Here is a 27,336-nt window from a genome sequence, read left to right as displayed (position 1 = left end):
CTATATTTCGCGCACTCGCAATCCACTGCTGATGATGTCACATATTACATCATTCATGACATGGTCAGTGACATCACTGATGACATCTCAAATGACATCACTGATGACATCATCCAGTGACTGTATGTTTCTGTAAAGTTCAAATATGTTTTACATATTGAAGAATGAGTGGATGTATAAGTGTCTGGATGAAAGATTTAGTAGGTGCGTGACTGACTGTATGAGTGAGTGATTAATTGTGTCTTACTAAACGCATGGGTTAGTGACTAAACTGTCTGAATGTGTGCATCAGTATGTCTGTTGTTGTGTAAGCAGCTGCATGTGTTGATCAGTAGCTATATGAGTGGCTATATGTGTTATTGATGGTTTGCCCAAGTATTTGTATGGGAGACTGAATGTGTGTGGGGGTAGTTGGCATATATAAATGACTATACATAAGAGCCACTGATTTTGCGAGTGGCTATATGGATCATTGTGTACTTGTATCAGTAATTGTATAACAAAGTAAGTATTTGTTAGTATATGTTTGAATAAGTAAGGTGTTGTGTGTATAACTGTATAGTTGAGGAAATGAAAGTGTGATTGATTCTTTGCATGGCTGACTAGATGTGTGAGTAACTCCATGGATGAGTGGCAGAGTGTGAGTGTCTGTATAGGTGTTTGAGTGCAGATGATAGTGTTGTATTGATGAGTGACTGTATGTGTGAGTGATTGTATGGATAAATGATTGGATGTGTGCATAGACCTAGCAATCAGTGTGTGCGTATGTAGTAACTGGTATTGGTGTGTCACTGGTTTCAAGAATGCTAGTCTGTGTTTAACACTGGGTGTATCAAAGGTTATATTAGAGTGTGAAGAAGTGCATCGTATTTTCACATGAATGATATCATCAGTGATCTGATCAGTGATGTCAATTGAGATGTCATCAGTGATTTCATCAGTGATGTCATTTGAGATGTCATCAGTGATGTCATCAGTGATGTCACTGACCATGTCATGAATGATGTAATATGTGACATCGTCAGCAGTGGATTGCGGGTGCGCGAAATATAGTTAGTACAACTAGCTATATAGGAGCAATTTCAATGGTTTTTTAAATGCTGATTCCTAACTATATATAACATGAAACCTATGGTTTTTTCAGTGAATTTGCAAGGTTTTTTAAATGCTAATTCCTAACTATATATGACCTGAAACCTATGGTTTTTTCAGTGAATTTGCAATGTTTTTTAAATGCTGATACCTAACTATATGTGACCTGACACCTATGTTTTTTTTAGTGAATTTGCAAGGTTTTTTAAATGCTAATACCTAACTATGTAAGGCTTGACACCTATGTTTTTTCACTGAATATATATATTTAATATAATATATATATATCATTTTTATTTTCTAGTTTTTTCTTTTATATGATTACAGGGTCCGTGCACTGTGAGCACTCCGTAAGCACACCGTAAACGAGCTGAGCTCTTACCCCGACAAATTTTTTTAAGTTTCTAAAACATAATATATCGTTTTTAACGTAGATTTTAAAGGTAGACAATATCTACCTAAATGTAGAAAATGTTTTTTTAAACTTTTAACAACAGTATATTACATTTTTAAGTAGTACCAAATCTCACGAGGGTACGTCGCGCGTGCACACAAGGCTGTACACATGAACTCACCCGCCTACCTCACTCAAAAGCTGACAATTTTGGGGGGCTCTAGAACTACTAGATTATTCTTAGAAACAAGGGGAACCCAAAGGATAGCTAAGAACCATGGGTATAACTACGTTATAGGGAACAAAGGTTCCTAGCTCATTCAAAGTCATCACAATGTAGTATAGGACACAATGGAAAACTATACTTTATGATTTCCTTACCCAGCCGGGCAGGGAATTTATTTAAATCAAACAATATCAAATGCACGTTAGAATATTTACACAAATATAATATGACACAAGCCTGTGCCGTACCAAAAGAGAGAAAGAAACGAATGAGAGTAGAGTGAAAGGGGTGTTTTTCAGGCAAAAAGAAAGGAGCAAAGCAGGGTACTGTAGGGAAGTTTGACAGTGTTAACAGTATCGCCTGGAGTAGATCATACACATTCTTGTCAATAATCACATAAATGTATGTCCACTCATGGGTGTCGACGTTTCGATCCCTATTGCTCAATTAAAAAAGGGATCATCATCAGGACTTAGAAATAGTTATGCCTGAAAGTAAAAGCCTGTTAAGAGAAACAAAGAGAATACAAAAGTTTTTAAGAGTACACCTTTGGAGTAATTCTCGCATGTTTATAGTCTTTGTAACACATCCGGAATCGCATTTTTGTGATTTGTGACGGGTGAGCGTGCTGAGTAAAACACAACAGGTACCACTTTGACATCATTCGAAATCACAGTGACATGCGTGGTATGTTACAGTATGGACTGTGTTATGACAGTGAATGGTTTAACCAGTGATAAAGTGCAATGGTGGACTTCAAGGTGAACGTAATGGTGAGTATACAGGGTGGTCGCCAGACTTATCTATTACTGGGGAAAGCTAAGAAGGGGGAGAAAGGTGAGTCCCACTCCTACCTCTGTTATTGAGGTTTGGCTTATGCGGGAGGTCTTGGTGGCACCTCTTACAAACGAGCTTATCGCTGTTCTTATTTAGGAATTCGTTTTGGCGTCAGGTCAGGCTGGGACACAAAGAGACTAAACGTCAGTTGTGTTCTGGGTTCTTCGGTGGGTTCAAAATAAGTGATGGAGTAATAGAGTAATAAGATAACATACCCGGGGTTGATAGAACAGTGTGGAATTCCACAAGCAATGAGGGTTTTTTAAGGATGTAAAACCGGACACCTGTTTCCGTTCGGTTCCGCACTGCAACTAATTAAGAAGCGAAACCACAGTGAGCCATTGAAAGGGATTTGGTCTACCAAATTATTTAATTGGAGGTTTGCGGCGTACCTTGGCTCCTTGATCAGTGAGGGGTGAGTAAGTAGGGCTTCAATAGCCATTGACACAGGGCTTCAATGGCCGTGCACGTTTGGCTCCATCAATGGGAGGTTCGGGCGCTGAAAAATGGAAAATGGGTCAGTGTGCGTCTCAGGGACAGACCACACAAACGGGGTTTTCGGTAGAGCTGACTTACCGGGTCGTAGATACAGCTCGCGCCTGGTCTGGATCCTCGGTCGGAATGCCAGTTCCTTCATACGAGTCCCGCAATGGTGTTAGTAGGCGCGTTTGCGAGTCATGTGACTGTGACTATGGGCGCCATCTTAGAGTGGCAAATTGGGTAAAGCAGCGAAGGCCGCCATCTTGGAGTGGGTATTGCGAATCAAAAGGCTATTGCACCTTTTTGGAAGTGGGGGTGTATGAGCATAACGGTGATAGTGGTGTGCTCCAACAAGTGACGGTGACTAGTGACAAAATATACATTAAAATTAAAATTAAAATTACACTTTAGAACGTCCCATTCGTCTGTAGCAACCATAGCAGTCTACCTTCAATTAAGGCTAAAGTCCTTTGTAGTGATTTCGAAAATGTTCACAGAGACAGCTTGGGTGGAAGCCGCAGTTCAGTGGTAGTATAGTTCATTTAGAGCAGTGTGGTCCAATCCTCGCTCCGATTTAGACCTGTATGTATAGTGTTAAACTGTATGATGGATTTCAATTCCTCCCGGTTCAGAAGTTGCTCCAAATTGCCACCTCTCTGTGGCAGTTTAATTGATTTCAGGATGGTGCATTTCAGGTCATCTGCCGTGTGGTTCATACTGGCATAGTGTTCTACAAGGGGGGCATTCAGAGTCCCACATCTTATGCGACTCCGGTGCTGGCTGATCCTTGTTTTTATTTTTTGTGTTGTCTGCCCCACATACATCCGGGGGCAAGGGCAGAGAACCGCATAAATCACATTACATGTATTGCAATTTGTGAAGTCTTTCATGTGAATTGTGACATTATTGTGACTAAAAGTGCGACCCTCAAGTGTCAAATCACACACAACACATTGTCCACACTTAACATGCCCTCTCAATGATGGTAGACCCCAACTGGACTCAATTGTGTTATTGGGGGCTGGTGTAGGTAAAGCCGCCCGAACCAGGTGGTCTTTCAAATTTTTACTTTTTCTGAACGCAAATAAGGGTTTCTCCAGTATTAATTGGCCCAAGTTCAGGGTTGGACAGTGTCGCAAAATAGTTTTGCGAATTTTGTTGGAAATTGGAGAGAACGTTGTAACACATGCGATCCTTTCTGACCTCTCTCTGTTTTTTGGTTCCAACAGTGCCTCTCGGGGACAGTACCACGCTCTCTTTGAGGCATTTCTGACTAGTCTATTCGGGTATCCTCAAGCCTTCAGTTTCGAACATAAGACCCCTGCCTCCCTGAAGTAATCAGTTTTTGATGAACAATTCCGCCTGATGCGGAGGAATTGCGAAAAAGGGAGTGAGTCTTTTAGTGCTTTAGGATGATTACTGTCATATCTGAGTAAGGTATTGCGTTCGGTTGGTTTTCTATAAAGGCGAGTTAATAATTCGTCTGCCTCATGGTAGATTGTTAGGTCCAGGAATGGTATCTCTGTTTTATGCTGGGAGAGAGTGAACTGCAGGTTATCGCAGTTATTGTTCAACCAATGTAAAAAGGAGTTTAACAATCTTACATCCGAGTTCCAAATCAGAAAAATATCGTCTATGTACCTTCGCCAGATGCCAATGCTGGCTCTAAATGGGTTCGCATCTGATAGGATTGTGCCCGTCTCCAGTGCATCCATATACAGAATGGCTAGATGGGGAGCGAAAAACGCTCCCATTGAAGTGCCTTTGATCTGCTGAAAAAATGTGCCATCAAAGACAAAAAAGTTTTTTGTAAGACAGAGTTCCAATAGTTGTAATATGAACAATGTCGGGACTCTGTGGGGCCGTGGTCTGGAGTCTAGAATTTTTTCAATGACTAGTAGAGCCGCTCCCTGGGGTATATTGGTGTAGAGCGACTCTACATCCAGCGTACGGAGCGTCTGAGAATCGGGGTCAAAAGGATAATGTTCAACAAGGTTGATCATTTCCATGCTGTCACGGACATAACAGCAAGTAGAAGGCACGAAGTCCTTAATAAAAAAATCCACATAAGAGCCCAGTGGTTCCAACACTGATCCACAGGCAGATACTATAGGTCGTCCAGGTGGGTTTTCAATGCTCTTGTGGACTTTCGGACGGGTATTGATGACTGGGAGTCGGGGGCATTTGACATTAAGAAAGTTATATTCTTTTTTGCTAAGAAATCCCTCGTTTCTGGCATCTGAGGTGATCTTTTTAATCAGTGTTTGGATCTCGGTGGTTGGATTTCGACCGAGTCTCAAGTAATGTTCCCTGTTATTCAGCTGGCGGTTCCCTATAACGTAGTTATACCCACGGTTCTTAGCTATCCTTTGGGTTCCCCTTGTTTCTAAGAATACTGAAGCGCAATCACCAGGATTGCAGGGTTTGTTGTGAAACTCAAATTCCTCGCCGCCGAGGTTGACCTTCCTAGTGCGACTTCTTTAAGAAACCTCTTTCTTAAGCCTAATTCCTCTTAACCTGGGAGATGTCAGACCATGCTCCTTTGTACACTGTAGATCACATTAAACACTTATGCACGTTACCATCATTACTATCAGAAACCCCAGACGTCCCTACAACTCCAGTCTCTAGTTTACCTGAGCAACTAGAAAAGCTAAAGAAAAAACAGGTTCGACTTCAGTTGATGATACTTATGTTAACGGATTATCTCAAATCAGGAGTAATCCCACTTGGCCTACAGGTGCGTAATATCCCTGGCATCTTTACAGATAATCCCAAGTATATTACAAACTTCAGCTACATTGGTACTACATGTTCGAGGCAATGGCTAGCACTAGGCATTGATATTGCGACAGAGTCATTGAAAGCACTGGAGATAGAAATTGCTGACCTCCTCAAACAAATTAACGACTCTGACCCCACATCTGAGTGTAAAAAATTATTGGAACAAGTGGATAAAACAGTAGCCGATTTTCATCGGATTGAACAGAACAAAAAAGCTAACAAAATCAAAAAGGACATCAAAAATTATAGTGCCGAGACTACCTATCCTTATCTTAACAAAGATTTCTATACTAACAGACCCTATTTTAATCCACAGAACAGGCCTTGGGGTCGCTTTAATAAACGACAAAATATAGTGGGATTCTCTGACACTTCAGAGGACTCATCAGACAACTCAGACCCAGGAGAGGGAGGTAGTAATTCAAGAAGAGGAGGTGGAGCACAAGGTAATAATAATTTTTTATCCAAAGGCCAGCCAGGCACCCCCCTGAGAGGGAGAGCCAAGAAACCTCGGAGATGGTTCAACGCTCCAGGAGAGCGGAAGACCCGCAACAACTTTTACCAATGGTAACACCCACGACACGTAATATGACTGAAATATTACCATTTTTCAATCTATCTAACCATATCCTACAGCATTCCGAAATGGAACTCTTAAAGAAAGGGCTTTCCTTTGTCCCTACGGTGCGTCCAAATTACATGGACTTGCAGACAGAGTTACTTAGATTCTTTAGACTCGTTCGGTTGAAAGCATTCTTTCAGCTTCACCCTTCGCCAGAGCCTAATCGTATTACACCTTTCTGCCCCCCGTCACTTTTTTACCAACGGCGAGTATGATTCCGCCAGAAGTCATCACCTTTGAGAAACTCATTCTCAAGGAGCTAGACATACTAGAAAAGAAGAAATTGTTCATCCCTTATAATCTTCCTAAAACAGAGAAAGATGCAATAGACTCACTAAAATCTAATACTGATGTGATCATTAAGAGTGCAGATAAGGGCGGCGGAATCGTTCTGCAAAATATTGACTCTTACAAAGACGAAATCAGCCGCCAGCTGAATAACAGGGAACATTACTTGAGACTCGGTCGGAATCCAACCACCGAGATCCAAACACTGATTAAAAAGATCACCTCAGATGCCAGAAACGAGGGATTTCTTAGCAAAAAAGAATATAACTTTCTTAATGTCAAATGCCCCCGACTCCCAGTCATCTATACCCTTCCGAAAGTCCACAAGAGCATTGAAAACCCACCTGGACGACCTATAGTATCTGCCTGTGGATCAGTGTTGGAACCACTGGGCTCTTATGTGGATTTTTTTATTAAGGACTTCGTGCCTTCTACTTGCTGTTATGTCCGTGACAGCATGGAAATGATCAACCTTGTTGAACACTACCCTTTTGACCCCGATTCTCAGACGCTCTGTACGCTGGATGTAGAGTCGCTCAACACCAATATACCCCAGGGAGCGGCTCTACTAGTCATTGAAAAAATTCTAGACTCCAGACCACGGCCCCACAGAGTCCCGACATTGTTCATATTACAACTATTGGAACTCTGTCTTACAAAAAACTTTTTTGTCTTTGATGGCACATTTTTTCAGCAGATCAAAGGCACTTCAATGGGAGCGATTTTCGCTCCCCATCTAGCCATTCTGTATATGGATGCACTGGAGACGGGCACAATCCTATCAGATGCGAACCCATTTAGAGCCAGCATTGGCATCTGGCGAAGGTACATAGACGATATTTTTCTGATTTGGAACTCGGATGTAAGATTGTTAAACTCCTTTTTACATTGGTTGAACAATAACTGCGATAACCTGCAGTTCACTCTCTCCCAGCATAAAACAGAGATACCATTCCTGGACCTAACAATCTACCATGAGGCAGGCGAATTATTAACTCGCCTTTATAGAAAACCAACCGAACGCAATACCTTACTCAGATATGACAGTAATCATCCTAAAGCACTAAAAGACTCACTCCCTTTTTCGCAATTCCTCCGCATCAGGCGGAATTGGTCATCAAAAACTGATTACTTCAGGGAGGCAGGGGTCTTATGTTCGAAACTGAAGGCTCGAGGATACCCGAATAGACTAGTCAGAAATGCCTCAAAGAGAGCGTGGTACTGTCCCCGAGAGGCACTGTTGGAACCAAAAAACAGAGAGAGGTCAGAAAGGATCGCATGTGTTACAACGTTCTCTCCAATTTCCAACAAAATTCGCAAAACTATTTTGCGACACTGGCCAACCCTGAACTCGGGCCAATTAATACTGGAGAAACCCTTATTTGCGTTCAGAAAAAGTAAAAATTTGAAAGACCACCTGGTTCGGGCGGCTTTACCTACACCAGCCCCCAATAACACAAGTGAGTCCAGTTGGGGTCTACCATCATTGAGAGGGCATGTTAAGTGTGGACAATGTGTTGTGTGTGATTTGACACTTGAGGGTCGCACTTTTAGTCACAATAATGTCACAATTCACATGAAAGACTTCACAAATTGCAATACATGTAATGTGATTTATGCGGTTCTCTGCCCTTGCCCCCGGATGTATGTGGGGCAGACAACACAAAAAATAAAAACAAGGATCAGCCAGCACCGGAGTCGCATAAGATGTGGGACTCTGAATGCCCCCTTGTAGAACACTATGCCAGTATGAACCACATGGCAGATGACCTGAAATGGACCATCCTGAAATCCATTAAACTGCCACAGAGAGGTGGCAATTTGGAGCAACTTCTGAACCGGGAGGAATTGAAATCCATCATACAGTTTAACACTATACATACAGGTCTAAATCGGAGCGAGGATTGGACCACACTGCTCTAAATGAACTATACTACCACTGAACTGCGGCTTCCACCCAAGCTGTCTCTGTGAACATTTTCGAAATCACTACAAAGGACTTTAGCCTTAATTGAAGGTAGACTGCTATGGTTGCTACAGACGAATGGGACGTTCTAAAGTGTAATTTTAATTTTAATTTTAATGTATATTTTGTCACTAGTCACCGTCACTTGTTGGAGCACACCACTATCACCGTTATGCTCATGCACCCCCACTTCCCAAAAGGTGCAATAGCCTTTTGATTCGCAATACCCACTCCAAGATGGCGGCCTTCGCTGCTTTACCCAATTTGCCACTCTAAGATGACGCCCATAGTCACAGTCACATGACTCGCAAACTCGCCTACTAACACCATTGCGGGACTCGTATGAAGGAACTGGCATTCCGACCGAGGATCCAGACCAGGCGCGAGCTGTATCTACGACCCGGTAAGTCAGCTCTACCGAAAACCCCGTTTGTGTGGTCTGTCCCTGAGACGCACACTGACCCATTTTCCATTTTTCAGCGCCCGAACCTCCCATTGATGGAGCCAAACGTGCACGGCCATTGAAGCCCCGTGTCAACGGCTATTGAAGCCCTACTTACTCACCCCTCACTGATCAAGGAGCCAAGGTACGCCGCACCCCTCCAATTAAATAATTTGGTAGACCAAATCCCTTTCAATGGCTCACTGTGGTTTCGCTTCTTAATTAGTTGCAGTGCGGAACCGAACGGAAACAGGTTTCCGGTTTTACATCCTTAAAAAACCGTCATTGCTTGTGGAATTCCACACTGTTCTATCAACCCCGGGTATGTTATCTTATTACTCTATTACTCCATCACTTATTTTGAACCCACCGAAGAACCCAGAACACAACTGACGTTTAGTCTCTTTGTGTCCCAGCCTGACCTGACGCCAAAACGAATTCCTAAATAAGAACAGCGATAAGCTCGTTTGTAAGAGGTGCCCCAAGACCTCCCGCATAAGCCAAACCTCAATAACAGAGGTAGGAGTGGGACTCACCTTTCTCCCCCTTCTTAGCTTTCCCCAGTAATAGATAAGTCTGGCGACCACCCTGTATACTCACCATTACGTTCACCTTGAAGTCCACCATTGCACTTTATCACTGGTTAAACCATTCACTGTCATAACACAGTCCATACTGTAACGTACCACGCATGTCACTGCGATTTCGAATGATGTCAAAGTGGTACCTGTTGTGTTTTACTCAGCACGCTCACCCGTCACAAATCACAAAAATGCGATTCCGGATGTGTTACAAAGACTATAAACATGCGAGAATTACTCCAAAGGTGTACTCTTAAAAACTTTTGTATTCTCTTTGTTTCTCTTAACAGGCTTTTACTTTCAGGCATAACTATTTCTAAGTCCTGATGATGATCCCTTTTTTAATTGAGCAATAGGGATCGAAACGTCGACACCCATGAGTGGACATACATTTATGTGATTATTGACAAGAATGTGTATGATCTACTCCAGGCGATACTGTTAACACTGTCAAACTTCCCTACAGTACCCTGCTTTGCTCCTTTCTTTTTGCCTGAAAAACACCCCTTTCACTCTACTCTCATTCGTTTCTTTCTCTCTTTTGGTACGGCACAGGCTTGTGTCATATTATATTTGTGTAAATATTCTAACGTGCATTTGATATTGTTTGATTTAAATAAATTCCCTGCCCGGCTGGGTAAGGAAATCATAAAGTATAGTTTTCCATTGTGTCCTATACTACATTGTGATGACTTTGAATGAGCTAGGAACCTTTGTTCCCTATAATCTAGAACTACTAGAAGCACAAACAATCTCCTACTGAAGCCTCGAAGATTTCGGAAGGAAAAAACCTATAAACGCTCCTTTTCAGGAATGGCACCCAGGATCTGGAACTCACTCCCACCTGAAACCAGGCTCATCTCCTCCAACAAACTTTTTAAGAAAGAAGTAAAAGCGTTCCTCATGGCTAAACACACATGATCTATTATTCTGTATCTCTCATGAATCTGCTCTGTAAGACCTGCCTGACCACCTTGGTCTTTATGTATTACTTGTATTATCGACTTACTTGATTGTTTACGTTCCCTCTTTGTATATTGTTATATTGTTGACGCACCTGCCTGACTTTGCACACTGTACCTACACCACCTCAACGATCCCTACTCTTGTACTACTGATGCACCTATGTGACTACACATCCTGCACTCACCCACCTCAACTATGCCCTCCTTTACTCTATCTCCAAAAAGTAAGCAAGTATATGCTCCTTATTTTTGTACTTTATATTATTGGCACAACTGTTTGACTATGCACCTTGTACCGACACTACCTCACCTGTGACCTACCTCATGTTTTTTTGACCTACCTGTGTAACTATGTAACTACTATGTAACTACCTAACTTCCTCAACTATTACATTGTATTACTCTATCACCCCCGTACCTTGTAAAGCGCTCTGATATCTGCAAAGATCTTGTTCGCGCTATATAAAACTTTCAAAATAAATAAATAAATAAACGTAAGAGCTCCATCCGCGCATCGTAAAAGCTTCGAGCTCTTACTTCAATAGTTTTATAAACTTTAAATCGTCATATCTACGTATTCATTGCACAATGTAAAGGTACACATTATCTGGGATAATAAAGAACATGTTAATTTAAACTTTTAAAGACCATATATAACTTTAGGCAATTATAAATCTCGCGAGGGTGCGTATTACGTAAACGCATCCTAAGATGATGTCAGCGCTCCGTAAATAGAGCGTAAATGCACCGTAAGCTTACATAAGTGCTCTGTAAACGCAACGTAAGCGCTCCGTAAGCTTACGTCCCACCATGTGACCTCAAACCAAAAGATTTAATTGGTTTATAATACTTCCTACTCCAATTGTTAAAGACTCCTCCCATGTTCATCATTCTTCTTTGGCTTTCGAGGAAGAAACACCTTTTTTCATCATCACTTTGCTCCTGAGAAATCTATTGAAATGTCTGAACAGCAGGAACCTGTGCATTCAGAACATGAGGCACCTGAGCATTCAGAACATGAGGAAGCTAACCATTCTGAAGATGAGGAACCTGAGTTTGTTCCTGAAACCCCTATATTACCAAAAGAGTCCATAGTTTGGAAATGTTTTAAATTCCCAGAAGGACAGAAAAAGGAAAATGCGCTTTTTGTCACATGCAAAATCTGTGACACAGTACTTTCCAGAGGGGATCCACAGAAGAAGTACAGATTTGGAACTTTTAGCATGGAACGCCATGTCAAGAATATACATCCAAACAATTGGACTAAATCTGTAATGAAAAGATCATCAGAGGAGCAGGGCTCTGCTCCCAGCACTTCTTCTCAACCAACAGCACCACCAATGCAAGCATCAATGGTTGCAAATATCCAACCAGAACTTCAGAATTTGATGATGCAATGCATTCGTTGCCATAAACCGATAGCCTTTGGACAAGAGTCCATTCAAGTTATCCTGCAAAAAACAGGAAGCACAGGTGCACCCCATAATTTTTTTCTTTATTTTTCATTGTTTGTTCCGATTGAACAATTATCTGCCTTAAAAAGTTTATTTTTTACATCGTTTTTCCAGCAAAACAAAAACAACAAAAAAACAGTTATTTTTACAACTACCTCTACTGGTTAAAAAAAAAAACTAAGTTTCTATGTTTGTATGTAAATGTTTGTCATACTGAATGTCAAAGTAAAAAACTATAAGTATGTGGTACAGCATAAACCTATAAGGTGTTTACCTATAGTATATTGTACTACATCCAAAGCACTGAAATGTAACATATGTATATAAATATGTAACAACTCAATCGGCCAAATGTATGTAATCTCAATTTACCTACTCATAAATACCAAATCATACCACTTCAATATTTAAGAGTAGGTAAATTGGATGTAGGTAATTTTTCTTTTGAAATGACCAAATCTGTATAATTCAGTCATTTTACCGATTTGGTAATTGCCATTGACTCCTATAAGTTTTGAGGCCAGTAGGAATCAATGGCAATTACCGAATCAGTAAATACCGAATTGGTAAAATTACCAAATTGACAAGGGAGACAGATTGTCACTTTGGCAGCCTGTTGCACCCCTGATTCTGACTTATGTGCCATGTCACACACATACATGGTCTTATAACATGTTTGTGTGCCACATGGCACAAATGTACATGCACAGATATGCATGTACACAGGAATTCATTATTTACTTTCGAACGTTTTATAAACTTTAAATCGTTATATCTACGTATTCATTGCACAATATAAAGGAACATATTAACTGAGATAATAAAGAACATGTTTATTTTAAACTTTTAAACAACATATATACCTTTTTTTAAACAATTATAAATGTCACGAGGGTGCGTACCACGTAAGCACATCATAAGATGACGTAAGCGCTCCGTAAATAAAACGTAAATGCAACATAAGCTAAACACTCCGTAAACACTCCGTAAGCTTACATCCAATGACCTTATAACAAAAGATTTTATTGGTTTATAATATTTCCTACTCTAATTCTTGAAAGACCCGTCCCATCTTCATCATTCTTCTTTGGCTTTTGAGGAAGCAACACCTTTTTTCATCAGCACTTTGCTCTTGAAAAATCTACTGAAATGGCTGAACAGCAGGAACCTGAGAAACCCCTAGAACAGAAAGAGAGTCCATAGTATGGAAATGTTTTAAATACCCAGAAAAATAGAAAAAGGTAAATGTGCCTTTTGTCACATGTAAAATCTGTAACACAGTACTTTCAAGAGGGGCTCCACAGAAGAAGTACAGCTTTGGAACTTATAGCATGGAACGCCATGACCGGAATATACACCCAAACAATTGGAGTAAAGCTGTAATGAAAAGATCAGAGGAGCAGGGCTCTGCTCCCAGCACTTCTTCTGAAGCAACATCACCACCAATGCAAGCATCAATGGTTGCAAATATCCAACCTGAACTTAAGAATTTGATGATGCAATGTATTTGTTGCCAGAAACTAATAGCCTTTGGACAGGAGCATTCTGAACATAAGGAACTTGAGGATTATTCTACTTCATCTTCAGAAGAGTTTGTTCCTAAAACCCCTTGAACACAAAGAGAGTCCATAGTATGGAAAAAAAAATTAAAAACCCAGAAATAGAGAAAAAGGTAAATGCGCCTTTTGTCACATGTAAAATCTGTCAGACAGTACTTTCAAGAGGGAATCCACAGAAACAGTACAGTTTTGGAACTTATAGCATGGAATGCCATGTCCAGAATATACACCCAAATAATTGGAGTAAAGCTGTAATAAAAAGATCATCAGAGGAGCAGGGCTCTACTCCCAGAACTTCTTCTGAAGCAACAGCACCACCAATGCAAGCATCAATGGATGCAAATATCCAACCTGAACTTAAGAATTTGATGATGTAATGCATTTGTTGCCAGAAACTAATAAGCTTTGCACAAGAGTCCATTCAAGTTATCCTGCAAAAAAACAGGAAGCACAGGTGCATTACCAGAAGAATGTTTTCTCTTCTCTGAAGATTGTCTTCTGGATGAATCTTCTAATTGAGTCCTCTTGAATGATAAAACTTGCTTATGAAGTCTTTGTTTGAGGTTCTTGGTAGGCATAATCTATTATGACTCTGTGGATATTTACAATCTGTTGAAAAGAAAAATATGACATATTATAGACCACTACCAACATAGCACATAGCAATTACATTAACTAAACAATATAAACACTAGCTCACATCTCTCTTTGCGTGTCTCACATCACTCTCTGCCTGCACCATCTCCTTCTTTGCATGCCTCATCTCACTCTCTCCATCCACCATCTGTCTGTTTGTGTGTGTGTCTCATCTCACTTTCTGTGTCTAAAATGATTTACCATACTAAATGTTTTTTGTTGAAATGTCTGGCTTTAAGTTTTTTGACAAGGAACACACTGAGTGTGTATGTGAATTAAGGAATTATATTTTCATCTTTTTCCATAATGTTAGCTGTGTGTGCTCACAATTTGTATCTTTTAGCTTACAGGGTAGACTTCTTTTTAAAGTGTTTATCATGCTTGAATTCAATGCTGGTACAGAGATAGTGCTAATAGTTTAATTTGGCTTGTAAATATGCTCCTTTTTTACAAGCACCTTGCACAACCTTTAACATGGGTGCAAGCAGTGAATATATGGAGAGGGATAGGAATAGCAGATAGAAAACAATATGAAATGGTGTGTGAGATGCGTAAAGGATTTCCCACACCATTTCATATGGTTTTCTATCTGCTATTCCTATCCCTCTCCATACATTCACTGCTTCCACCCATGTTAAAGGTTGCACAAGGCACTTCTAAAAAAGGAGCATATTTACAAGTCCAATGAAACCATTACATTATCTCTATACCAGCATTGAATCCAAGCATAAAAAACAATTTAAAAAGAAGTCTACCTTATAAACTAAAAAATACAAACTGTAAGAACACACAGCTAACATTATGGAAAAAGGTAAAAATATAATTCCTTACTTCACACAGACACTCACTGTGATCCGTGTCAAAAATGTTTAAGCCACACATATAATCAAAAAACATTTCGCATGGTAAATCATTTTACACACAGAGCACAACCCATTTAAATGAACACTACACTACAATGCAGAAACCTGACTCATTTTCAAAATACAACAGGAATGAAGCCCAATATGCTTGTTATGCTTCCCAATACTGCAAACAGCACTCTCTCTATATTACTCACCTTTAAAATCGCTTTTGAAAATGTAGAACAGTGTGAAAAACACACCACATTTTCTTAAGCAGAATTCCTGAACTGCAGCTCAGACACTGGAAACAGAAATGGCACAGTTTCCCACTCATTCTTCTCACTTATTTATGCTCATAACCAATGAAATGTCTTCCCACACTATTTCAAAACTAAACTAACATTTCAATTGGTTCTACATTTCCACACTTTCAAACTCACATAATATTCACCCATCCCCCTACTGCTCATTCAACCTGTTACCATGGTAACTCCCACCTAAGGCAGAACAGAATTTAAAAGTTCATCATACTATGTTGCAAATGAATCCAGCAAGGTTGTTAGAGCTTTCAATATAACAGCTAATCAGGTGCAATGTTCCTTTCAATGACCTTTTCTGAACCAATAGAATTGCTTCTTTTAAAAAACAAAACTATGCACCCTAATATGCTCTTTTCCATTTTCAGAAAGCACGAATCAATTCTTAAGCTTCAAGTGCAGTGAATGTCCTCCTCTTTTTTCTAAACTGCAAGCTTTCCAACTGCCATTTCATTTACAGCCCTCATCTGAGTACAACCAGACCTGCATTGAAGATGCCTTCAGTATGGTTTGTAGGACACAGTTTTGTATTCTGATCTAAAAGGTATTCAACAAAAAGAGGAATTTTAAACCTTGATTTACCAAATGTGGATATTTAATGGATTGGCCAGAGAGGATTGAGATGTCACCAATTGATACCATTGGTGAAATCCTTCATGCATCTCCCACATCCTGACCTCATAATTGTGTACTGTGGTGGAAATGACTTATGCACTTTGACTGGGGTTGGTCTGGAATTGCTATTGAAGGACATCTTTGGACAATTGATGTCACTTTTTCCTCAAACTGCCTTTGTCTATTCCAATATATGCCAAAGGCAAACATGGAATTGGTACAATCAATTTTGTCCACAGATTGAGAAAGCAAGGAAACATGTAAATAAATCTGTTTCTGCATACATGAGAGACTATGGAATGGGTTGTATATACCACAACAACTTGCGTTACAACATGCAAGGCATCTATAGGACAGATGGTTTACATTTCACTGATGAAGGGAACAAAGTCTATCTCTGTAACATCAGACTCTGCATTGGTACTTACTTGTAGGTACCAAAAAAAAAACACAATGAACATAACGGCTCTTTTTAGAGCCAACTAACATGTAAACACTTAAATATGATTTTTAACTTAATTTTTTTAATTAATTTTTACCGTGGTCCGCACACCGAGCACTTCTCGAGCCCTCCCCGTGCGCGGACCTATCGTGTTTTCTGGTATTTTTTAAAAAATAAACAGTATTTTTAACCTTAGGAGTCCTTGAAGAACCCCCTGAGAAGGCCTAAGGGGTCAGGGATACTCTACCCTACCCCCTTCCCACGTATTTAAGTTATATTTTTCACTCTCTTCTGAAACCACGAAACGGCGGCGAAAGTGTTCGCGCACTGTGCATTCACCGAGCTCTCACGATGCGCGGACCTATTAGAATTTAAAAAAAACTACATGGAAATGGACATCCTCTCCTCTGTAGATGGTATATTGAATCCATACTGTAGTCTTTCAGGAAAGCAGAAACATATCTTATCGTTTTGAATGCCAGTGTAATTTGCATCCAGGAAACATGGTGTGTTGACAAATTAGATGCAGGGAGTGACTACTTTGTGTTGGAGGTGGCAGCCACCCCTTCAAATAGAGGACATGCAAAGGGGGGAATTGCGTGCCTACTGACTAATAAAATAAAGTGGAATTTCTCCCACTACGTAGATCCCAGTAATCTTTTTCAGGCCGTGACTCTTTTTAATTTAGATAGTACGGGAGAAAAGCATCCCTTCGTGATAATAAACGCCTATATACCGCCAGACGCCTATTTTAATACTTTATTAAAACAAGTTTTTGTTTATATTAGACAAATTAAGGAGACAGTTCCTTCTCCTAACTTTCTGTTAGTAGGAGATTTAAATTGTAAAGTTTCCAACCTTAGCCTAGAGCTTTTTAGAAATAAAGCAAAAGAGGAGGCCCTGCAGATCCCCCAAGCCCTTTTTCCAGGGAATATAAAAACAACAAACGGGGGAAACTACTTCTAGAAGAATTGTACATTACTGAGGGGTTCATAGCTAATGGTAGGTTACCGTCTGATGTCCCCGCTAATTATACACATAGTTCCTCTCAAAGCAAATCAATTTTGGACTATGTAATTGTTGACCACTGTATTTTCTCTCTCTTAAAGGATTTGGTTGTTATAGAATCAAATCACAGCGATCATAATGTTATTATATTAACACTGTCAGTTGATCCTCCTAACTCCGATCCTTGGTCGCTTAATGGTGATGTGGTCTCCTTTAAAAAAAAAACAGGCAGATGCTTCTGGGATTTTAAAGCCATGAAGGGTTTGGAGCCAATCCTTGAAAAAACTTTAAATAACTTAGCTAACTGGCAGGGGTTGGAACTTCCCTCTTTTGAGGCTTTTATGAAGGAGATTATCTCTACAGTAATTAAATCTAATTCAATCATAAGAAAGATTTCCTTCCCTAAAGCAGTTGTTACCCTTAACAAGGAAATAAATAAGTTGGTGAGGGAGCAATATGTATGTAGATCAGCAGAGAGGCTTCAGAAAATATCTCTCCTCAAAAGAAGGAGAATCAGGGTAAAGAAAAAAATTAAAAAAGAAAAGGAGGACTCCTTATGGATTGGCTTGCGGGAGGCTGCTGTCCAAGGAAAATCTAGACAGTTTTGGACTCTAATTGGGGAGGGTTGCGGTACAAGAGTGCGTCCCCTCCCAATTCCTATCTCGGAACAATGCTGGGTAGATTACATTTCAAATTTATATGCCAGAAATGACCGGCGAGTGGAACTTAGGAGAATTGGTGAAGACATCCTTTCCACAATTGAGTCCCCTTCTGAACTATCCATAGAATTGGCCATTAAGGATATGCGACCATCAGGAGCTATGGGACCGGACGAACTCCCGATATCTGTTCTAAAACAAGATCCAGTATCTTGGAGCAAAATTTTATTCCCTTTATTCAGGATCTGCTTCATTAAAAAAATTATACCTTCCTCTTGGAAGGGGAGCATCTTGGTGCCCATGTTTAAAAAGGGCGATAGAAATCTTCCCAATAATTATCGACAAATAGCCCTTCTAGATGCTATCGGGAAGGTTTTTTCTAAATGCTTATTGTCCTTAATTAATGAGTGGGTGACTCTAAATCAAATTTTGCCACTAGAACAAACAGGTTTTCGCAAGGGGCATGGAACCCTGGATAATCTCTCCGCCCTTCAAATTATTACTGACAAATACATAAGGGTACGCGGCGGAAGAGTGTATGTGGCTTTCATAGACTTCTCCACAGCATTTGATAAGGTTGATCGCCCTCTGCTGTGGAGAAAGCTATTTGTTCTGGGTATGCCCCCTCAATTGTTAGATATGATCCAAGCGCTGCATACAGACACATGGTGTCAAGTTCTCGAAGGAGGAGATAGAGGATTGTCTAAGATTATTCCCTCAATTAATGGCCTTAAGCAGGGTTGCCTCCTTGCTCCACTGCTCTTCTCTCTGTATATTGCAGACCTACCTGCCTCACTCTCCTCTTGCGACGGTATAGCTCCAGTCTTGGGTGGAAAACACATCTCATGTCTGCTATATGCGGATGATATTTTAATAATGGATCTCATGCCTAAAGGTCTTGCTAAACGCCTCCACGCTTTACATTTGTATGCAGAAACCCACTATCTAAAAATCAATGCAGCAAAGAGTAAAATAATGTGTATTTCAGGCCGAAAAAAACATAAGTTTGAGAACTTTGTCTGGTCCATGGGAGGCGACAAACTTGAGGTAGTAAAGAGTTATGTGTTCTTAGGAAAAATAATTTCAGACTCTTTAAGTGATAAACCCCATATCGATAACAATACCCGGAAGGCCCTATCCCAAGGGAAAAGCTTAAGTGCACTGTATTCGGCAATGGGAAGAAGGCATTTTTCTTATCTATTGGAGGTCTTCAGGGCAAAAATTCCTTCTACCCTCCTATATGGATTGGAATTAGTCGACCTAAGGCATTGGGATTTTTTAAATGTGGTCGAAGGGAAATTATTAAGAAGCGTAACCTCCACTAATTCCGCTTGCTCTGTGGCCACTTGCAGACTTGAGTTTGGCTTGCGCAGCAGTTGGGTGCAGGGCCTGGCAGCGGTAATACGTTGGGTTGCAAGCTTAGCCAGAGGGGAAGCGGGGACTATGAGAATTCTCCTAAAGGCGGAATTATTGGGAAGTTTAAGAGAATATTCCTTAATTGTTAAAAACTTTAGAAAGGCTGTATCGCTTCTGCAGCTGGAGGAGGATATCCTCTTTTCCTTATCCGCACCCCAGCTAAAGTCTGTCTTAAAAGAGGCCTCCTGGGACCTTAGCTATAGATTGGATTGTGCCTCGATCTTGCTAAAAAAGGTGTTAATCCCCTTACTGACTCTTTTGCAAGAAAATTTGTGCAACCCTATGTCACTTGGAATTTGCCCCATAGTGTTCGGAGATTCTGGTTGCTCTTGAGGCAGACTTGCTTCCTCTAAATAACCTCTTGTTTAAATGGTATGGAGTCCCCGCAATCTGTGACCTTTGTCATTTGTCTACCCAAGACCGAATGCATGTACTTTTTATATGTCCAGTACTGCGTCCCTTTCGCCGTAAATGGTTAAGGCAAATATGTTTACAAATGGGTATTTTAAATGCTAATTCTTTTATGTCTGCCCTTTATAACCCTCCGAATGAGAGATTCTGTTTTAACATCTTTAGCTTTTTTAAATGCTTTTTAGCTATTTATTGAAGGCTTGCTTATGAAGTATGTATCTATGAATTGTTTTGTATTGCGGTAACTGTTGTAAATTGTCTTTTTTTCTTTTTTTTTTTTTTCTTTTTGGTAATGAATGGAATTTTGTATTGTATGTTTCTTTTATGTGGACCTCCACGGAGTTCCAAAACATAATAAAGATTGAAATTGAAATTGAAAGCAGAAACAGATTTGTTCACATGATTCCTTCCTTTCTCAATGTGTGATCAGAATTGGCGTAGGGGGTCATGAGTTCCTACTCTGGTGAAACATACTTACTGTTCAATATACTTACTTATGTTGTAAACTAGTGCATCAGAGACAGTCAGTGACAGAAAGGATACAGGACATGAAGAACACTTAATTGTATCACTTTGCAACTACCTCATGAATTACATTTAAATAAGTATAATTTTCAAAACAATTTTTCTTTACTAAATTAAAATTTATTTATCAGAATTCTCAAAATCTAAAAGAACTTGTAGCATTTCTTCATCAGAAATTTCATCCATCAAAGTGTCTGAAAATGATTCGTCAAACTCAACAACGTCTACACATTCCATTAATTCCATATCTAGTGTTTCATCAAAAAAAACTGCCATGGTATCTCCTTCATGTACTTCATGATTTGTTTCATCTATAGGATCATATACACCACAGAATAAGTTGCCTCAATAAACGTTGCTGTTATTTCAAAGAAGATGTTGGTAGGCTCCTCATTTTCATTCATCATTTTATGTTAGTGTACTATTAAAAGAAAGAGAAACAGTGCTTACTGCATGATTGTAAAACACACCAGAAATTGAACACTTTAGTCACAAAATGTCCGTGTTTCCCTGGACAATGTATAGTATCAAGCAAGAATTAGAAATATAAAGCACTGCATCTGATATTGCCCTACTCAATCCATAAGTATAAACATTAAATAACTAACAGAAAACATTTTTCCTATTAACTTAAAGTGAACAACAGAGTTCTCCTTACAAATTAACAACTCACCTTCTAGAAAACAGTTGCACAGTAAATTCTGTCTCAATCTCACACCTCAGAAGTATACCTCAAACACTAAAATCTCAAAATGGCTGTGTTTCCCTCTCATTTTTCATACATATTCAAATACCCAGCCAATCACATTTCATCACACACAAAATCAAAACCAAATTAACATTTTAATTGGTTCAAAATATCAACACATTCAAACTCACATAATCTTTCAACCTACCCCCTATGCTCTCTACCAATTACCATACTAACTCTCCACAAAACACCTACCTAAACCCAAAGGTGAAAGAGTCATCACTCAATGTTGCACTCAACCAACATCTAAACACTGAAACTTATTATTTTAATGTATTTCTTGTTTGTCTTTTTGAGCCGTTTAAATATTTTTTTTTTCAACCTTCGGGGTCCTTTACAGACCCGATGACAAAAACTAGGGGGCTCAGGTATCTCTACCCTGCCTCCTTGTCAACTATCACACGTCTGTTTACAACCACTATCATCTGCCACAAAAACAAGATGGCGAACAACACTTCCTCATTTCGACTGACTCTAATGTTGACAGATATCCACCAGCCAATCAGAATTCTGCGCGCACGCTATGGTCCGCGCATGTGCAAGGACAGTGCAAGCCCGTGCGCGCACCGTGTCCCGCCTATAGATATATAATTTGAAAAAAGTTGATTTTCTCAACAATTACTGGAGAGATTTTCACCAAATATACAAAAGGCACTTCTGCATACCAGGCTCTACCATTTTGCCAAGTTTGCAGTAATTCCATTCAGTCGTTCGGGCTGTAGCTGTGTCTAAAGGTCCTATGAAAAATTGCATTGGACTCAATTTCACATTCAATTTTCTCATAAACTACTGGAGGGATTTACACCAAACATACAAAAGGCACTGCTCCATACCAGTCCCTACCATTTTGCCAAATCTGGTGTAATTCCGTTCAGCCATTCGAGCTGTAGCCTTGTCAGAATGTCGCTATGGAAATTAACATGGGGAAAACATGTTTTGGGACCCCCTTTTTTTCTCAGCCCCCGCTTGACGAATCCCCCCGAAACTTTCAGGGACGGAGCGGAGCGCAGAGAGGCAAATTTAAGGAAAATTACTGGCAGATCCCTCAATCGGCGCCAAAGTTATTCCCAATAGAATGTTCGGCATTTCCTATGGTAACTAGGTCCTAACTATACATACCTACCTAACTATATATACATATATTACTTACTGGTGGTCGCCAGTAGGTATATATATATATATTTTCTCTATGGGATTTTTATAAATTCTATGTCTAATAACTTTGGCGTTTGTGGACGGAATTGGCTGAAATTTTCAGGAAAATGGAACATTTTGTTTCTGAGCAGCCCCTGACAATTTGGGGGGGTTTCATCAAGGGGGGGCCCGAGAAAAAAGGGGGGTCCCAAAACGCGTTTTTCCCATGTTAATTTCCATAGGGCGGTTGGCCTCACTTTTAGCTCGAACGGCTGAATGGATTTGCACGAAACTTGGCAAAATTGTAGGGACTGTTAGCCCGATGTGCCTTTGCTAGGTCTCAATATATGTGCTCCAGTGGAATTTGAGTAATTTAGGTTCAAAAAAAGATATATATCTGGGCGGAGCCTAACCACACATCTGATCTGATTGGCTGTCAGCACTTTATCCAAGAAGTGTTGGCAGCCATCTTGGGACCAATATACATGATAGCACCTCATTAAAAAGCATTGTAGTTAATAGAGGGTTTTAGGACTTTAGTTACATTATAAATCATTTGTTGATGGTACCATACTCGTTTTAGGAATTGTGGTGGGTTCTAAGGTGATTTTACCATGTGAAAAAACCTTCTGCTGTGATATCATGAATATTGTTTGAAAGAAAACTAATATCTCATGATTTTCCCACAGTGGTTTGGAAGGGGATCTATAAGCTAAACTGAAAGCATATTTTCTGTAAATTCACATTATCTTTCTCAGTCATGTGAAAATGAAGTCTGACATTCTCAGTAAAACATGTACATCCAACAAGGACAGAGACTGTCAGTTGATTCCTTTGTGTTCTACTGCAGCCTCCTAGAGTGTTCTAAAGAACAACTAGAGCGCTAACAGTCCTACTTATTACAAAGGTATGGCACACCTGAAGCCATCTTGATTGGAATAAAGTGGTAACTCTTAAAACATTTAATTTAAAAAGAAACAACATGAGGGGGTATATTTTGCCATAGAAAGTATGATTAGTGCTGCAGAATAAAAAATTAGGGCACATTTTGAGTGACTTCTCAAATCCTTTTCTATTTCATTAAAACATTCTGAAATGCAGTCTCCCAAAATGGCCACCAGAGACAAAAGAGCCCAAATGTAGCCCAAATATCACCCAGATGTAGCCCAAGTATAGCCCAATGACAGAATGTCCCAGAGTGTTCTAAAGAACAACTAGAGCACTAACAGTCCTACTTATTACAAAGGTATGGCACACCTGAAGCCATCTTGATTGGAATAAAGTGGTAACTCTTAAAACATTTAATTTAAAAAGGAACAAAATGAGGGGGTATATTATGCAATAGAAGGTATTATTAGTGCTGCAGAAAGAAAAATTAGGGCACATTTTGAGTGACTTTAAAAATCCTCTTCTATTTCATTAAAAAATTCTGCCATGCAGTCTCCCAAAATGGCCACCAGAGACAAAAGAGCCCAAATGTAGCCCAAATATCACCCAGATGTAGCCCAAGTATAGCCCAATGACAGAATGTCCCAGAGTGTTCTAAAGAACAACTAGAGCGCTAACAGTCCTACTTATTACAAAGGTATGGCACACCTGAAGCCATCTTGATTGGAATAAAGTGGTAACTCTTAAAACATTTAATTTAAAAAGGAACAAAATGAGGGGGTATATTTTGCCATATGAATTATGATTAGTGCTGAAGAAAGAAAAATTAGGGCACATTTTGAGTGACTTCTCAAACCCTCTTCAATTTCATTAAAAAATTCTGACATACAGTCTCCCAAGATGGCCACCAGAGACAAAAGAGCCTAAATGTAGCCCAAATATCACCCAGATGTACCCCAAGTATAGCCCAATGACAGAATGTCCCAGAGTGTTCTAAAGAACAACTAGAGCGCTAACAGTCTTACTTATGACAAAAGTATGGCACACCAGAAGCCATCTTGATTGGAATGAAGTGGTAAGTCTGAAAACACTCAATTTAAAAAAGAACAACATGAGGGGGTTAATTTTGCCATAGAAAGTATGATTAGTGCTTCAGAAAGAAAAATTAGGTATCATTTTGAGTGACTTCTCAAATCCTCTTCTATTTCATTAAAAAAATTCTGACATGCAGACTGAAACATGCACTTTGAATACCAGCAGCAGACGTCCCTGGTGAGCAGTAGCTTTACTACAGTGATCTAATGTGCAACTAGAGTGCTAACATTCAGAATTTATGGCAAATGTGTGACACATCTGAATGCCTTCTTGATGGAACCAAAGTAAACAAGCATTGAAAATGCAATAGATCTCACCCTCGTTTAAGTTAAAGCCATTCTGTTTGTAATGAGGTGGCTTTTTAGCTTTGCTTTTATTAGTGTTTTTTCAACTTTCATGTAAATAACATGCATCTGTATGCATATAAGTATATATATGCATGCATTTATGTTTGTATTTATATAGATATACAGATGATATATGTTTATATATGTATGTATATATATATATATTCACTGAAAAAACCATAGGCTATAGACCATATATAGTTAGGAATTAGCATTTACAAAACCTTGAAAATTCACTGAAAAAACCATAGGTTATAGACCATATATAGTTAGGAATTAGCATTTACAAAACCTTGAAAACTCACTGAAAAAAACATAGGTTATAGACCATATATAGTTAGGAATTCGCATTTACAAAACCTTATTTTACTCACACAAAACCATTGAAATTCCATATATAGTTAGTTGCACTAACTATATATCGCGCACCCGCAATCCACTGCTGATGATGTCACATATTACATCATTCATGACATGGTCAGTGACATCACTGATGACATCACTGAGGACATCTCAAATGACATCACTGATGACATCACTGATGACAACATCCAGTGACTGTATGTTTCTGTAAAGTTAAAATATGTCTTACATATTGAAGAATGAGTGGATGTATAAGTGTCTGGATGAAGGATTTAGTAGGTGCATGACTGACTGTATGAGTGAGTGATTAAATGTGTCTCACTGAGTGCATGGGTTAGTGACTAAACTGTCTTAATTTGTGCATCATTATGTCTGTTGTTCTGTAAACTGTTGCATGTGTTCATAAGTAGCTATATGAGTAACTATATGGGTTATTGATTGGTTGACCAAGTATTTGTATGGGAGACTGAGTGTGTGTGTGGGTGGCTGGGAGGTGTATGACTGTGCATAGATGTGTGAGCAGTTGATTCACTAGATGTATGGTTTTAAAAGTGCATGTGGAAACAGCTGTATGGGCGGTTGACTGTGTGCATAAGTGTATTGGTGAGTGAATGGATATCTCAGTGCTACATGTCAAAGTAAGTACATATGTAAAACACAGTACATGTGAGAGTTGACATATATAAATAACTGTGCATAAGAGCCAGTGAATGTGTGAGTGGCTGTATGGATCATTGTGAACTTGTATCAGGGATTGTATAAGAGAGTAAATATGTGTTAGTATATGTTTGAATAAGTAAAGTTTGTATAACTGTATAGTTGAGGAAATGGAGGTGTGATTGATTCTTTGCATGACTGACTAGGTGTGTGAGTAACTCCATGGATGAGTGACAGTCTGTGAGTGTCTGTTTACACTGATTGTATCTAAGGTTATATTAGAGTCTGAAGAGGTTCATCGTATTATCACATGAATGATATCATCAGTGATGTGATCAGTAATGTCAAATGAGATGTCATCAGTGATGTCATCAGTGATGTCATTTGAGATGTCATCAGTGATGTCATTTGAGATGTCATCAGTGATGTCATCAGTGATGTCACTGACCATGTCATGAATGATGTAATATGTGACATCATCAGCAGTGGATTGCGGGTGCGCAATATATAGTTAGTGCAACTAACTATATATGGAATTTCAATGGTTTTGTGTGAGTAAAATAAGGTTTTGTAAATGCGAATTCCTAACTATATATGGTCTATAACCTATGGTTTTTTCAGTGAATATATATATATATATATATATATTCACTGAAAAAAACATAGGTTTCACACACGTTATAGTTAGGAATTAGCATTTTAAAAACCTTTGAAATTCACAGAAAAAACCATAGGTTTCACACCAGTTATAGTTAGCTGGTCATTTTACTCATACAAAACCTATGAAATTCCCCTGTTATAGTTAGTTCAGCTAACTATAACTCGCACGCCCGCAATGCACTGCTGATGACATCACATATTACATCACTCATGACATGGTCAGTGACATCACTCATGACATCACTGATGACATCTCAAATGACATCCCTGATGTCCTTGTGGGACCCCCTGAGCAAGCCTAGGGGGTCAGGGTGCTTCTACCCTGCCCCCTTTTTGTGTTCTACACGTTTGTTTTTCTGCTTTCTTGTGCCTCCGTCTACCGAGCACAAGATGGCTGCCAACACTTCCTAGTTTGAAGTGTTGAAAGCCAAGGAGCATGCAGCTCGTGCTTGAGAAGTTTTAGAACTCAAAAAGGGGGCAGGGTAGAAGCACCGTGACCCCCTAGGCCTGCTCAGGGGTTCCCACAAGGACCCCCAAGGCAAAAAAATATATATTTTTTTGGGGGGGGGATCATGAGGTGCGCGCACGGTGTGCGCACCTCGCGATTTTTAATTCTTTTTTTTTTTCTGCCTTGGGGGTCCCTGTGGGACCCCCCTGAGCAGACCTAGGGGGTCAGGGTGCTTCTACCCTGCCCCCTTTTTGAGTTCTACACGTTTGTTTTTCTGCTTTCTTGTGCCTCAGTCTACTGAGGCACAAGATGGCTGCCCTCAATTTCTGTTTTGGAGTGTTGACAGACAGTGGCAGCCAATCAGCATGAAGCTCGTGCACGGCAAGGTGCGCGCGCACGGTGCGCGCCCGGTGAGCGCTTATAGATATA

This window comes from Lissotriton vulgaris, chromosome 5 (assembly GCF_964263255.1).
Source record: "Lissotriton vulgaris chromosome 5, aLisVul1.2, whole genome shotgun sequence".
Classification (NCBI taxonomy): domain Eukaryota; kingdom Metazoa; phylum Chordata; class Amphibia; order Caudata; family Salamandridae; genus Lissotriton; species Lissotriton vulgaris.
The sequence above is the reverse complement of the archived record's forward strand: the minus strand, read 5'-3'. Positions refer to the sequence as shown.